This window comes from Hydra vulgaris, chromosome 08 (assembly GCF_038396675.1).
Source record: "Hydra vulgaris chromosome 08, alternate assembly HydraT2T_AEP".
Taxonomy (NCBI): domain Eukaryota; kingdom Metazoa; phylum Cnidaria; class Hydrozoa; order Anthoathecata; family Hydridae; genus Hydra; species Hydra vulgaris.
The window spans coordinates 44281126-44297500 of NC_088927.1; positions in this window are offsets into that span (position 1 = coordinate 44281126).

Sequence of the window (16375 nt, forward strand, 5' to 3'; positions counted from 1 at the left end):
CTACTAGTTCTAATTGATTTGTTTTTAAAAATTCCGATAGGTGCACAGAATATTTATTTCTTTTGGAAATCGATCTTTCAAATAAATTATATATTTAGTGCAGAAAAGTTTGGAAGTCACCAGCTATAACTATTTTGCCGTTACCTTCGTAACTATTAATAAGACCAATGACATTATCTAGTTGATTTTTGCATTCTTCTAGTGACGAGAGGCTGTTTCGCGAAGAGGAGAGGTATATTCCAATAACCATAACATAAAGTTTATTTTTTTCTAAGTTGATTGCTAAAATATGATCATCTTTGTATATTACTCTAATATTTCAGAATTGATTTTTTCGAATAAAGATAAAAATTCCCACCAAATGGTCGACCTTTTTCATGTTTATTAGTTTGACGGAAATAATTGGAGTGTGTATTGTCAGATATATCTCTTATTATGGAGTATTCAAGTTTAGTTATCCAATGTTCAAATAAAAATGTCATATCATAAAGTTGTATAATTGACGCAAAGTCAATTTTGACTTAAGACCCTGACAGTTGAAAGTACATATACCAAAAGTTGTTGAAGGCTTGTTTTTTCTTCTTATGCTTCTTGGATTCATTTTTAACAAAATTTTTTATTCAGGCTGCCATTGAATGCCAGATTTTGTTCACTGTTTTTTGAAAGGTCCTAAAAGGTTTTACGATTATACTATTGTGCCATAACTCAAGGTTGAAAATTTTTGGTTTTTCCAAACAGTTTATTGTAACTCGAAATGATCTATTATACTCGTTTACTTTATTAGCGACAACTAACAATAGCGTAATGCCCATTTCACGAATCATATAATTTTTAAGATTTTCTTTATTAACTATATTGCATATGCCTCTCAGAAAGACATCAAATTCACGTATAAAATTTTTTTGCCTGCAATGCTTTTATAATCCGTATTTTTAGTTCCAAAAATAGGGTTGACCACCTCGTACTCTTTTTCGAAAGATAAATTTTGGTGGCGTGCGACAGGGCGCATGAGTTTGTAATGTATGTTTGGCGATCGTAGAATAATATCCGAATTTAAAGTTTTTGTTTTTTCATTGGAATTTGCGGTCGATTATGTTTGAGCTACGGCATTCGCAAACGTTTTTAATAGTTGTGGTTGACTTTTATCGTGTGAAAATTTTTTATTCAAGGTTTGTTTAATTATATTATTTGTAACATCTGGAATGAATCTATTTTTTTCACTATGCGCAAAACCATCGAGTTTTAGTTTTGGCGTTTGACTCGGCTGTAAGATAAGACCGATTCCAAATTTTTGTTTGTTATATTTAATTTTTCAATAACTTATTTTGAAAATCTATTTTTTCTTTTAATAATCTGACTTCCTAGTTAATTTCCTTAAATTCTTTTTTTCTTTATTTATTTTCTTTCTCTATTTCTTTTGAAATATGAATCAAATCTTTTAATGATAATATTAAAGATTATTCGTTGGGTTGTGGGTCGGTATTTTTTATTGAGATTATAACTTTAATAATCTCTTTATGAAATTGTTTTTCCCATAGCGTTATTGAGAATAAATAAATATCCTCCAGACATAAATTGGTTTTATACCTTTTACGAAGGTTTTTTTCGACTAGGTTTACTGGATCTAGTGTTACATTTATCTCGTTAAACTCCTCGGTACAAAATGTATCAACTATTTCAACAAATAGCCGTTCTCGAAGAGTTTGATTTAAGTTTTCTAATATTAGATTTATCTTTAGTATAATTAAATCTTTCGGATGCGAGCATATTCCATTAATATTCTTTATAAAATTATCTTCAAACGCATAAATATCACACTTCAGATTATCAACAATGATCTCGATTGAACTCATTTTTGAACGCTAAGAAATCATTGCACGAAATTTGAAATTTCTTATTGAAAGTGATTTTAGTTAAGAATACCTAAAAAAATAATTTGTTAACTCGTTTCTTTCATGTTTGAGGCAGAGGGGGAAATTTCTATAAGGTTTATGTTCCCAGGCTCCAATTATCTCAATATTTTACAAAACATGTTTATTTGACATAAACATATATAAATATTTGGAGTTAACTTTATTTCTGGAAGTTTGCTTTCTCAAACACTAAAAAATGCTGAACTCGCCCCTTTCTCAACTATTTAAGTACTTGGAATATCTCTAGAATAAAACAATATAGAGTCAAATACAAAGAAATATTTTTGCAAACACTTTTTATTCATATTTACTTCTTATATTTAGAACAATGCAATGTTTTTTACAATATAAACAATTATTCACAACTTCATATTAGAGAAGGTTACAGCCATTTTACTAAGCTTTTTAAATATGTTCAAATAAATTTAAATCAGGAGGTGGAACTATATCAATAACAAGAGTTTCTCCAGACTCCTCAATAAGGCATGGTCAAACAGCATTTTTATATTTTTCATGCGCTTATAAAGCTCACCATCCTCTATAAATTTCTGATGCCAATTAGTCAAACTTTGAAAAGTTCTCGTCTTTCCACTTTTATCATCTTTTTTTCCTTCACAATAATAGCAAGCATACTTTTCCCCGTGTGCCTTTATGTGTTAGTATTAAAAAAAGATATAATAAAATATTAATTTTAGTTTTAATAAAGTAATATAAAGCAATCACTTTTTATATATTATCATGCAAATACATAAAGTAATTAATGATTAACTCACAGAAATGCTCAGTAAACAACTAATAAGCTTTAGGTCAGCTGCTTCTGTGTATTTTAGCTCATTCAGCAAAAGTAATTTAATAAGCCTCTCCAAATTATAATTACTTTCTTTTACTCTACGTACAAAACCCAAAATATGAACTGTATTGACCCTTGTGTTTTTCATGTTTCTTTTCTCTGATTGTAGCTCTTCTAGGTTGAAGATGTTCATTATGAATTTTAGTGAACCTTGAACCCTATCAATACTAACTCTTATAAAGCAATTGTAGGGATTAAGTTTTCTGTGTTCGCAAACTACTTTTATTAGTTCCCACAGTTCAGGAAAAATCTTGCAGTTTCCATCTAAAACCTTACAGTTTCCATTGTTGTGTGTTTGTTAAAAACTGTATTAAACTACTTCATAAAATTGATTTAACTGGAAAGATTTGTCCTTAATACTTTTTGAGGCATTAGGTTTGATACCTAGCAAAAAATACAAAATAATTTATGAATATATAATTAATATTATTACATGCAAAATTAAGTTTATGTACATTACTATTACCTCCGCGACCCAAATCATTACATATCTCAGTAATTATAAAATCCTTTGCTAACATGCAAAGATCCATTTTCTTTTTTATAGTAAAAAATGTATTTGAAAATATTAATAAAATAGGTTTACGCAGATCTTTAAAGTAGAGAGTAACTTGAAGAGCTTTATAACCTACAAAAGATATATTTCCTTAGACAAATGTTCTATTCACTATTGTTTGACTTCGATATATACATACCTCATTTATAGTTATGAAATTAATAATAAATATAGATTGATAGAAAAGTATAAATACACATTTACAACTAACTCTTTATTGTCAGATATTTTATACATATCTTTTAGTAAAGAGGAAATAAATTGTTGGGATGTTTTTGAGTCTTGGGATAGAATGAGCTTATGTAGATTTTGCACTATGCAGATTTTGTGCAAGAATGTCTGATATCTTTACATACCGTTTGGCTGAAGTCTGTTCAAAATGATGCACTATTCACACCTAAGGACTCAGGCTCTTTACTAAAATCCTCAATAAATTTAGAAGGATTGATTTTTCAATGACTTCTTTTCTCTTTTGCAATACAGTAAATGGGACATACGCATAGACCAGTATCCTTTAATCTATATAGTTTCTGTAGTGAACTTCTTCCAATCTTTCACAAATCTTCTATATATGAGAAATATACCCTTCAGTCTAAAAGTATTTTATATACGTTTATATATACTTACATTTTTATTTATAATCAATAAATCACCATTAATGACAAACTTTTGCTTGATCCTTTTTCTAAATGAAGACACATTTTTTACATGTTGAAAAAACTCCACATGGAAGAGAACAGATTTCCAAACTAAACCCTGGATCAACTAATATATTAATGAGTTCTTGTAAAGCTAGATTATTCTCTTATTTATGAAATTTTACGTCTTTATTTAGACAGCAAAAGCAAATAATATTCCTGTTTTCTTTCTAGCAAAGGCATACTTATAAACTTAAGACAGATTCGGATTCTGCATTATTTGGTGTTTGAGAAAGCAAACTTCCAGACATAAAGAAAACTCCAAAAATTTATATGTTTATGTCAAATAAAGATGATTTGCAAAATATTGGGATGAATGGAGCCTGGGAACAAAAAAAAAAACCAAAAAAATTTCCTCCTTTGCCCCAAACGTGAGAGCAACAAGTTAACAAATTATTTGTTTAAGTATTCTTGCCAAAAGCCACTTTCAATTAGAAATTTCAAATTTGGTGCATTGATTTCTTAACGTTTAAAAATGACGACCATTTAAAGTTTTAACTCCCCTCAATTTGAGTGTGTTACAAATTCAATATTGCCATAATTTTTGAACGCTGAAAAATTTTTACCTTAAATTTGAAATTTTTAAATTAATGTGATTTAAGTTTTAAAAAATTTATGAACTTGTTGCTCTCACCTTAAAAGCAGGAGGATAAGTTTAAAGGGCTATTTTGTTCCCAGGCTCCAATCATTCCGATATTTTTTACTTCACTTTTTTGGATCGAAGTTAGAAATCTAGTTTAGGAGTCGTCTAGCAATTACGTCACGTTATAGGGAGGGGGAGGGGGTTAGGGGTTTTGTGACGACTCATACGGAACTTGCTACTAAAGCGTTACGATGTTGTGACAAGGTAGAGAGGAGTAGGGGTTTAAAACGATCAAAAATTACATAACGTAATTTGTGGACGACCTCTTATATAATATATCATAGCCTATTAGACACATTTTTTTTAATCATAAAATATCCTATTTCTCATAAGTAATCTGTCAAATAATTTGGCAGAACAAATATTAGAATTATAAAAATGATGCACTCCATATTAAAATCTTATTGTAGAAATAATTAATTTAGACACAATGTTCAGGGTCGACGACACGGGAATCAAAGTGGAGGGGCATAACCGTTATTTTCTAAAAAAAGTCCTTTGTATCAGAATATTCTTAAAAAATAAAAGGTCCTATAGAAAAAAATATTTTGGCAATAGTTAGTATAAAACTATTGATGGTATAATCATTCATTTTACTTTCAATTTATAAGCAAAAGTGATACTTTTTTTTTTAAGCAAAAGTGATACTTGTACCTAAACTTGGCACTAATATCCAGCAACCTTTAAAGTCGATGTACTAGTAGAAGTAGCAATTTGGCTAGACAATCAACCCGAGAAAAATAAACCAACTAATCCTATTAAGTACTTAATAAATCGTATTGGTAATACTTATCAAGTTCCTGACAAGTGTTTGCATGCAACTTAGTAGTATAAGCAGATTTAAATCGGGTGGGAATACTCAGGTTTTTATTCGGCCGTTAGCCGTTATAACAAGTTTTAGTCAGAACTTAGTAAGAATAATAAGCCTTTTACTCGGCACACGGTTATATTAGCCGGTTTTGGTGAGAACTTAGAAGGAATTTTTAATATTACATTCAGAAACCGGGTTTTAGTTAATAGTAGAACTTAACATTTTTATTTGGTGTTTAATTGAACTATGTGTGTTTTAAAGATTACAAAGTTAAATTAGTAGGATTATTTTTTAAAGAAATATGTTTTAATGTTAAAAATTTAAAAATGATTATTTTTAAATTTTTACTTAAGCACAGAAAACTTAAAAAATTCTTCCTAATTTAACTACTATAATAGTACATTATAGTGTAACTAATTTAACTCGCTGCCTAAGCAATAAAGAGGCTGGTTTAAAAAACAATTGTAAAAGTAACAGATAAAGAAGTGTTAGCATGTAATACTAGAACATTTTAAAAATATAATAAACAACGATGGTCAGTTATGTTGTATTTTTAAAGGTGGCAATGGAAAAGTTCCACCCATGTTATTACATTTGTCTTCGTCTTTTATTCAACCGTAACTGCAACTAAAAAAAAATTTAAAAACATGGTAATGTAACTTGAAAACTTATATTATTTAACAATAAAAAAGCTTATTTAACTTACCAAAATTTTATAGTAATGAAAAGCTTTTCATTATCATTTTCTATAGCTATAATAATCGTAGTTTTTCAGGAAAAAATCTATAAGTTGAAAATATAGGTGTATGAAAATATAAATAAAATATTTATAAAATATGAAAAGTTATAAGAGTCAGGCTGATTTCTAATGAGTGTTTAGTCTATTTCCTGAAGAAAAAAAAAGTTATATGTATATCATAATTAGAGGTGTGTCGAATATATCTGACTTCTATAACTACATTTATGATACAATAGTATCATTAGCAAACAATGCCACGTTTATTATTCCATTTGTCTTTTATTCGACCCTAACTGTAACTAGACCCTAACTAACTTACAAAAATAATAACGTAATTCGACAACTTGAAAATCTATTATCTTTTAAAATAAAAACGTTTATTCAACTTACCATAATTTTAAAATGATGAAAAGCTTTTCATTATCATTTTTCCATAGCTATCAAAGGTTAATCTTTTCAGGAAAAAAATTAAAAATTGAAATATTTGTATGAAAATATGAAAAAAACACTATAAAATATAAATATTTATAAAATCGAACTGATTTCGAATGAGTGTATATCGCATTTCCTAAAAAAAAAACATATACGTAAATCATAGTTAGAGGTGTTTTGAATATACCTAACTTCTATAACTACATTTATGTAGTAAGAGGCTTATAGAAAATAAGGGCTAATAAAAAATTTCAACCAAAATATTTTATTTACCTTCATGTTTTATTCAACCAAAACGGCATCTATAATGAAATATATAATAATATTATTGTAAGTCAATAACTTAATAAGATATATTTTTCTTTAAAGTATATTATTATAAACATCTTGTTTTCAAAACATAATCTAGTCATTAAAACATAAAATACTTGACAATACTGTAGTGTTGCTGAAGATAACTACACATTGTTTTTCATTTTTAAACAAAAGCAAGATAAAACTTTAAATCTACAGAGCATTCAACATAATTCTCAATATGTTTATGCATTTCTAATAATTTTTTAATAAGTATTTAAATATATTTCTAAAAATCAAAAGAATTCATATTATTAATGTTTACGTATATCATAATTAAAGGCTGAATATACTATATATTTTTCACTATATATTTTTCTTTAAAAAATATAACTATATAATTTCACATGTAAATTATCATAGACTGTCCTAGTATTCTTTTTACAAACTACGAGTTCTTATACAGACTAATATATATATATATATATATATATATATATATATATATATATATATATATATATATATATATATATGTATATATATATATATATATATATTTATATATATATATATATATTTATATATATATATATGCATACGCACACATGAACACATGAATATATATATATATATATATATATATATATATATATATATATATATATATATATATATATATATATATATATATATATATATATATATATATATATATATACTCAAAGAAGACCATCATGTTTGTCACTGACAAACCGCTATTAAAAAAATGAAAACGCTTTCTTTATTTACTTTTACTATTTTTATTTTTTAATGGTTATTTCCTTTTGTTATGGTGCTTACGGCGTCAATCAAATTACTAAGTCTTCCGAACAGCTGACTCATGCGAACATTGATGTCCATAATTTACTTGATAAATCACTTGCGCACACTTAATCTGATTTGTCGAAAATAATCACTAAATCTTATTTAGCGCTATATATTATTCACTATATATCACTGAATATAATCAATATAATTTTATTTCCAGACTGAATATAATGCATTTACAGGTTGTTCAAAAAATCGTGCCAAAGGACCTAGATAGCCATACAATGGTTATCGCTGTGTGTTAAGCCAAATTACCAAATTTCCGCTTACACTTCTGACAACAATAAACACCAGGCCACTACCAAATATATAAATTAACGTTTACGTCTCTGAAGACAAAAATGCCAAGCCACTACCAAAGGATGGTTCACCTCCAAACGTAGCCAACATGCATATATTAGCAGATAAACATGCATTAAATATATTTTATTTTATTTTTTTTTATATATATATTTTAACATTTTTGTATTTATATATATATATATATATATATATATATATATATATATATATATATATATATATATATATATATATATATATGAATATATGTATACATTGAGTTTAAGAATATTTTTCGGGTCCGGGTCCAATACGTCTTTCTAACTTGCAATTTTAACAATAGCATGAAAGGTTTTTTGTTCTCACGCCGATTTTTAGAAATGGATTTGGTATACGTTAAGGTAAATAAAACAACTTTTAGCCAGTTCAACGTCTAACGTAAATATGTTATTCTATACTTTAATTATAATCTTAAACTACCAAATAAACTTGACATTACATTTTTAAAAATATCGCATTTTATAAAATACATGTAAATATATTGCAAAAATAATCTCAATTAAAATACTTCCAAGTGTTTAATACAAAACGGAGCAATTATTTTTACTTAAAAAATACAACTTTAAAAAAACTAATGTTAAATAAAACTTTAAAAAAACTTAATAAATTGTCCAATAATCTAAAACGAATTCTTGAACAGAAGTTGGATGCTACAGAAAATGTTCATTTGGAATTTGTTGATGTTGGTTTTATCGTCATTAACGCTTGATACAATTTTTCTAAATAAACAGTTCTTTATTTTGTTTTTGAAAATAATAAAAATTATTTTTTAATATCAGCTAATTTATTCCTGCAACTTGGCAAAATTAGACATTTTGCACTATCTTATATTTTATGTAGTTCTTCCTCCAGTGTTAATGGCAGTGTGTTTCCTGTAGTATTTTTGTTATTTTCAGCTGAATGCCCCTGTTCATGTGTGTTTTGCTGTTCTTCATCTTCACTAAATAATCTCTTCAGTAAATCTGTTGTAAATAATTGTATTTTCTTTGAAGGCATAGTACCATTTACAAGAGAACCTAATTGCTCTTCTATTTCTTGGTTTTTACGGCTATTTATTCGAGTTTTCATCGTCATTAAAAGCTCTCTACTTAAATTACCATTGATTTATTTTAATTTTTTAACATAAAAACAATTGCTAATTGGGCTGTTGCAAGATTAGGATCTTCTATGCTAAGAACTTCAACAGTTAATTTAATAGGCTCTAGAGTATTTTCCATTTCATTTAATAATTCAATATTAATATTTTCTATTCTATGAACACTTCTAATATCTTGCAGAGCTTCTTTTATGAGATAAAATTATTTTAAAAATCTAGATATCATTTCAATCATTGAGTTTCAACGAGTTCTTACATCTAGCACTAGCTGAAGGTCATTTCCTAAAACTATTTGATCTTTCCTTGCATAATATTATTTCTCACAGAGGAACTTTAAAAAATTTAACAATTATACGAACGCTTTTATATTTTCTTCTTCATCGCCTAAATTTGTTAACTCAACTTGTCCTTACACTTTGACGTCACCGTCGCTCTCGTCAGATCAATAGTTTTCATCTTGATTATCATTAATATCATCTTGACCATGGTCATTTTTATCTCCATCAATGTCATCTTCATCTTGCAAGACAGTAATACTTTTTTTTATTTAGTACATCACAAACAGCTAAGTGTATAGTGTGATTCAAACACAACTTAGAGAGACTAGGAGATGCTCTTTCAAATTTTATCATTACACTTGCACCGTCGCCGGTTGAACCAGCTATATGTTTTTTAAAAATAATATTATATGTGTTTAAACATTGTTCTACTTTTTCAACTAGCTGTACTGTTGTACACGAGTTAAAAATTCTCACTAAACTCTGATTATAAACTTTAGAGTCAATTCCATGCAACTTGATAATGAGATATTTACGAAATTTCATACTCGTCCATTCATCAAGTGTAATGCTATATCGTCGCCCTTCTTTAATTTTTTTCTTGCAACAATTCCAATATTTCCAACTTCTTTTTTTCATAAAACTTATAAACTAAATTCATGACATCTCTTTCTGCATTTGGAAGATTATAACTTGATTTTACTAAACTTTCACGAATAAAACTATGCTTTGAAATTGCCCTAACTGATATACCTTCAAGAGCGGCCATTTTAGAAACAATTTCATCTATAGGCTATCTTGCGACCAAAACAAAAGTGTCGATGGTTTTAAATTGTTTAATGCCAGAATTTCCTCCTATTTCTTTAGGTGTCGGTAAAAAAATTCCATGTTTAACTTTTAAATGTTTAATCATGGATGAAGTATTTCCATCTTTGTTTGATATTATCAATGAGCACTTATTGCATTTTCAACTTTTCAAATTGGTACATTGATTGAAATACTCCCACAATTTGGAGTGATTTGGCATAATGGGGCTGTAAAAAATGTTCTTGTAAAATTATGATATTTTACAAAAATAGTGCAATATTTATTAAACTATTATATACACATGCTATAATCTACACATCACACTGTCACACATCATGTAAATATAACGATGTAAATTGGAAACAACATATTTGAGTATGATGTAAACAGTTATGTAACTTCGAAACTATTAGTAACTGTTATAATTTTTATAAATCAAACGTTTCTTTTTCTAGACTTTGAAAGTGCAAAACTGTTGATTACATTGTCAAAGTCAGCTGAAGTAAGCATATGTGCCTGTTACAGAGTAGAATCAGGGAGTCCAATCTCGCCTGCTTTACTGCTTTTCTACATGGGTTTTTCAGTCTATGAAGCTGTGAAAAGGATCGCTCAGCATAAATATTTGTTAACATTGTATGTAAAGAACTTAGGATGAGCAATATTTAGGTTTGGAACAACACTACAAAGTTTATCTTGAACAGCAACATCAAACAGTTCAGCATAATGAAATAAATTTTGTTCCCCTGAAACTTAGAGTTGAGGTACTTATAAAACTGCTGCAGTTCACCAACGACGTCAACGATGAGATCTTCCTGGTATAAACTGACTAAGGTACAACATCCTTTAAAGTACTCTTCTTCACTTAACTGCAGATTATTGATAAATGAAAACTGTGCTGACACATCTTTGTAAACTTTACTTTTTCTTCCCATTTCAGTCGTCAGATTCTCACTTATGCTGTAGAATGTAAACACTCTAAATATGTTCCTGGCATTTATATCTTTCGAAGCGTCAACTTCTAAACCATCATCAGATTGCTTTCTTCTTCTCCTGATACGATTCTTCGATTGCTTATAGTCAACATCTTGTAGTTTATATTTGGCAGCCTTTATCTATATATATATATATATATATTTATATATATATATATATATATATATATATATATATGTATATATATATAAAGTATATATATATATTTATATATATATATATTTATATATATATATATATATATATATATATATATATATATATATATATATATATATATATATATATATATATATATATATATATATATATAAGTATATATTTTGCAGTCTTTTTTATCTATATATGTATATATATAAAGTATATATGTACATATATATATATATATATATATATATATATATATATATATATGTATATATATATGTACATATATATAAATATATATATATATATATATATATATATATATATATATATATATATATATATATATATATATATATATATATATATATATATATATATATATATATATATATATATATATATATATATATATATATATATATATATATATATATATGTATATTTATATATATATTTATATATATATATATATATATATACATCTTGTAGTTTAAATTTGGCAGTCTTTATCTATATATATATATATATATATATATTTATATATATATATATGTATATATGTAAAGTATATATATACATATATATATATATATGTATATATATGTACATATATATATATATATATATATATATATATATATATATATATATATATATATATATATATATATATATATATATATATATATATATATATATATATATATATATATATATATATATATATATATATATATATATATATATATATATATATATATATATATATATATATATATATGTATATTTATATATATATATATATATATATATATATATATATATATATATATATATATATATATATATATATATATATATATATATATATATATATATATATATATATATATATATATCAGTTGGTAGAAAATCACTTAACAAAAATTTTTTTATTTAACATTGTGTTTCATAACAATATACTCATCAGAAATAAATGATCAAATTAATAAAGTTTTAATTTATATTAAAAATAAATTACAGGAAATCAGAAACGTTTTAATGTAAGCAAAATTAAATTGAACCAAAATTAATAATATTCTTAGAAATAAATTAAATTTGCAACAGTGGAAAAACACTACTAGTGTTATAACTTGGTTCTCCGTAGTCGAAAATAAAAATGACTGTAAATTTATTTAGTTTAACTTTAATGACTTTCACCCATAAATAACTGCAAAAAAGCCTACTTTATTTTGATAAGGAAACTTGGAAAAAGAAAAACATACATGAGTGCTTTGATTTTACAATAGGCAGTTATGACAAACCAGAAATTTATAAATTTGTTGGACTAGATATTTTAATTTTATTAGGCAAAATAATCAATATAAAAGAAAAAGGGCCATTATTGCGACAATGGTTTAATAGTAATGCATAAAAAATCTGGTCCATAACTTAATAAAATTAAGAAAGATATTATAAAAACTTTTTTAAATATTGGCTTTCAAATGGAAATAAACATAAATTTAAAAATTGGAAACACTATTGATCTCACATTTATCCATTCTGAAAGTTTATTTAAGCCTTTCAAAAAACCAAAAGATAAATTATTGTATATTAATATTAACACAAATCATCCACCCCAAATTTTAAAACATATCTCAATTTCTATTATTACCAGGCTAAACTAAAACTCCTCTAACCAAAATGTGATTAGTTCCTCTAAACGAATATTTGAAGATGCCCTTAAAAAATGTGGGGTTGAAAATTTTGAATTAAAATTTGACCAAAAAAGCAAAACAGAACTATAAAAATATAATATAGCTAAATTGACGTCGGGGCCGACGTCCGAGAAAAATATCACAAAGACTGGATCAAATATCAAATTGTTAAAAAGCTTAAAAAAGATCCATTTTTGTCCCCCACAAAATTAACCGAAAAACTTACAAATCTTTAATCGAACAGAGCGACGAAGAGCTTATGAAGCAAAGTTGTTTTCTCGAATGCCTGACAAGAAACCACTAAATTCTTTTAAAACTAGAAAGCTAAGACTTGCGTTTGCCAACGCACACCAAAATCGGACTGCAGAAGCGAATCTGGAGACCAAAGAACGCCAGATTCAATACTAAATATATCAAGAAGAGTGTTAAGCATGAAACGTCTGCTATGGTTTGGGGATGTTTCTCAGCGCTAGGAACTGGTCCTATTCACAAAATTAATGGGACTATGGACCGTTTTGTTTACAAAGATATAAGGGAAGATGTAATGTTACCATATGCTGAATAGGAGATGCCCCTAAAATAGATTTTTTTAACAGGACAATGATCCAAACTCACGTCAAAAACTGTGAAACAATGGTTTAAGGAGAAGAATATCACCATAATGGAGTGGCCTTAACAGTAGCTCTAATACCATCAACCATTCTTTTTGCGTGCATTGCTGCAAAGAAATGCCAGAAGAATTTTTTCTGAAAATGTTTTTCAAACACAACCATTGTAGCCATGTGGAGAGTACAAGGGAGAAAACATACTCACAAAAGCACAGTCACAATTAAAAGGTTTTGAGAAAGTTTTTATGAATCATTTATAAACTCTTTGTATAAGGTTAGGAAAATTTTTTTTTAATAAAATTACAAATATTTTATTAAAAATGTAAACTTCAGATAAATTGGTATGATCAGTTGAATCAGAAACTATAGCAAATGTTTTTAACTCAATGTTCCAGAGTGCAAGGGTCATGATAGAAACTTGATTTTTCCAAAATGAGCCGCTTGCCGTTCATTTTAATAGAAACACCTAGCGTTTTCAGCTGAGTCAACTTGGGTTACCGCAATTTCAAAATTAATACTCATCGATACTTCTTTCAGCTTCTTAAAAATTGTTGATTGGTTTTTTCTTTACAAATGCGTGTTTTACGAACTTATTACGCATCACTGATATGTGTTGGATGAGTTCTATTACAGTAGACTTCCTTAAACTTTTTCGATGTTCGCAAATGTTTTAGTTTTAGGATTTCTCCATTCGTCCTAAGATACAGTATAAAATAAGTGATGATCTTGGCTATACTCGAGCTGTTTGGAAAAGAAAAAATGAGGATGCAGTGTTTTTAGAAGAAGAAGGTGTAATTCCACATTCAACTCATTTTTCCTAAAATTGCTTTAAGGTAGTTTAGATACTTGTGAAAGTTGGGCATACACAACATATGCAGCAAGTTCAGATTCTGATGAAAATGTGGTAGAAGAGAGTAAGTTTTTGGCAGAATTATAATGACGCATAAACAATTCTAATGAAGATTCTGTTAATGTTAGTAACATTGTTTTTATTTTTATTAACTTTATAAATAATTATTTTATATAATTCTACTCTTATATTAGATGATAATCAGATAGTGGAAATTAAGAGAACAGGGAGGGGCAATGTTGGTTAGATACCGTTATTATTTATGGAAAAAAATATGTACAGGATAAATAAGTAAACTTGTTAAATTTATTTATGCTGAGTAAATGTCTGAGACAAATAAAAAATTTAAATCTATTTCTGAACATTTAATTAAAGAATTTTTATACTTTCACAAAAAAAAGTTGGTTGATTGACACTCAAACTTTTTGATTTTATTTAGTCAGTCTTCAAAGAAAATTGTTTTGTTTTCTATCTTTTATTACTAAACTTTATAATAAAAGGATCAATTCTGGAAATATAATTATATTGCGTAAAGAAATTTAATTTAAATTTCAGGAAGGACATATGGTTGAAACTTTTGGTTAAACTCTTTTATAGTTTAATAAGCTACTTTGTTTCTCTACTTTGGATTATTTCTGTTAATGCTAATTTTAGTTTTTAAAAAGTTTAATTTTTAGTCAAATTTAACTTTTTGCAATTTAGATTTTGGATACCTAGAAATGCAAGATATTGAAGCATCTCCTCCATCTAAAAAACGTATGTTAAAATATTGTTTTCTGTAATATGCATTTTTCTTTTATTGTGATATGTTACTTCTAAAAAAACTGTGTTTTGTCTGTTTAAATTATGCAATGTTTAGCTATAAGCATGTATAATCTTCCGCGAGAGAGCTCAGTCTTCAGTGAATGTGGTTTTGTATGGTCTAATTGAATATTGTGAATATTTGTCTTTTTTGTAAAGGTGTTGAGTAATTATAGGTTTTCAAAAAGAAATTTTATTCTTAACAGCTCAACAATTGAAAAAGTCTGCGGCATTTTAAAACACCAGTGCTTGTTTCTACAGAGTTAAATTTTTTTAACCTACTTTAAGTTTTTAGCACTACATAGAAAGTCAAGTATCTTGTAATTCTTAAACAAAGAATGTAAATAGGGAGAAAACTTAATTTCTTTTTGAAAATTATAAGTCTGTCTTGTCTTGGGAAGTTAAATGAGCAAGAAATAACAATGTCATTTAATCATGTTTTTTTTTGTTTAGCACCTCAGGTTTCATGCATGCCTGTGAAATCTCCTCAAGAAAACACTTCAGGTAATCAATTCAATCAATTTTCAGATAATTCAGATAACTATTAAATAATCTAGTAAAAGCAAAAATATGAATGAAAGTGTTATAGATGAATTGTTTCTGATACTGTCAGCCAATGTTTTAATTGAAGTTTTTTTATATCTTCTGTTTAGTGGGTTCTATATAAAAATTTATATATATATATAGAGAGAGAGAGAGCATTATATATGAAATAAATATGTTATTTTCACATTTGTTGACTTTTAACATTACACAATATAATTTAGACATTATACCCTGCAAGTGCTGCCACTGCTCCTCAGAGGAATGTTGTTTTTCCAATGGATCAAAAAAGTAAGTATTTTTGCTGTATTTAATCACTTTAGTAAGGAATATAATATATTCCTTATGAATATTGATGAAGTTCTATGTGAAGATGATAAATTTATCTCTTCATCAGAGTTGTC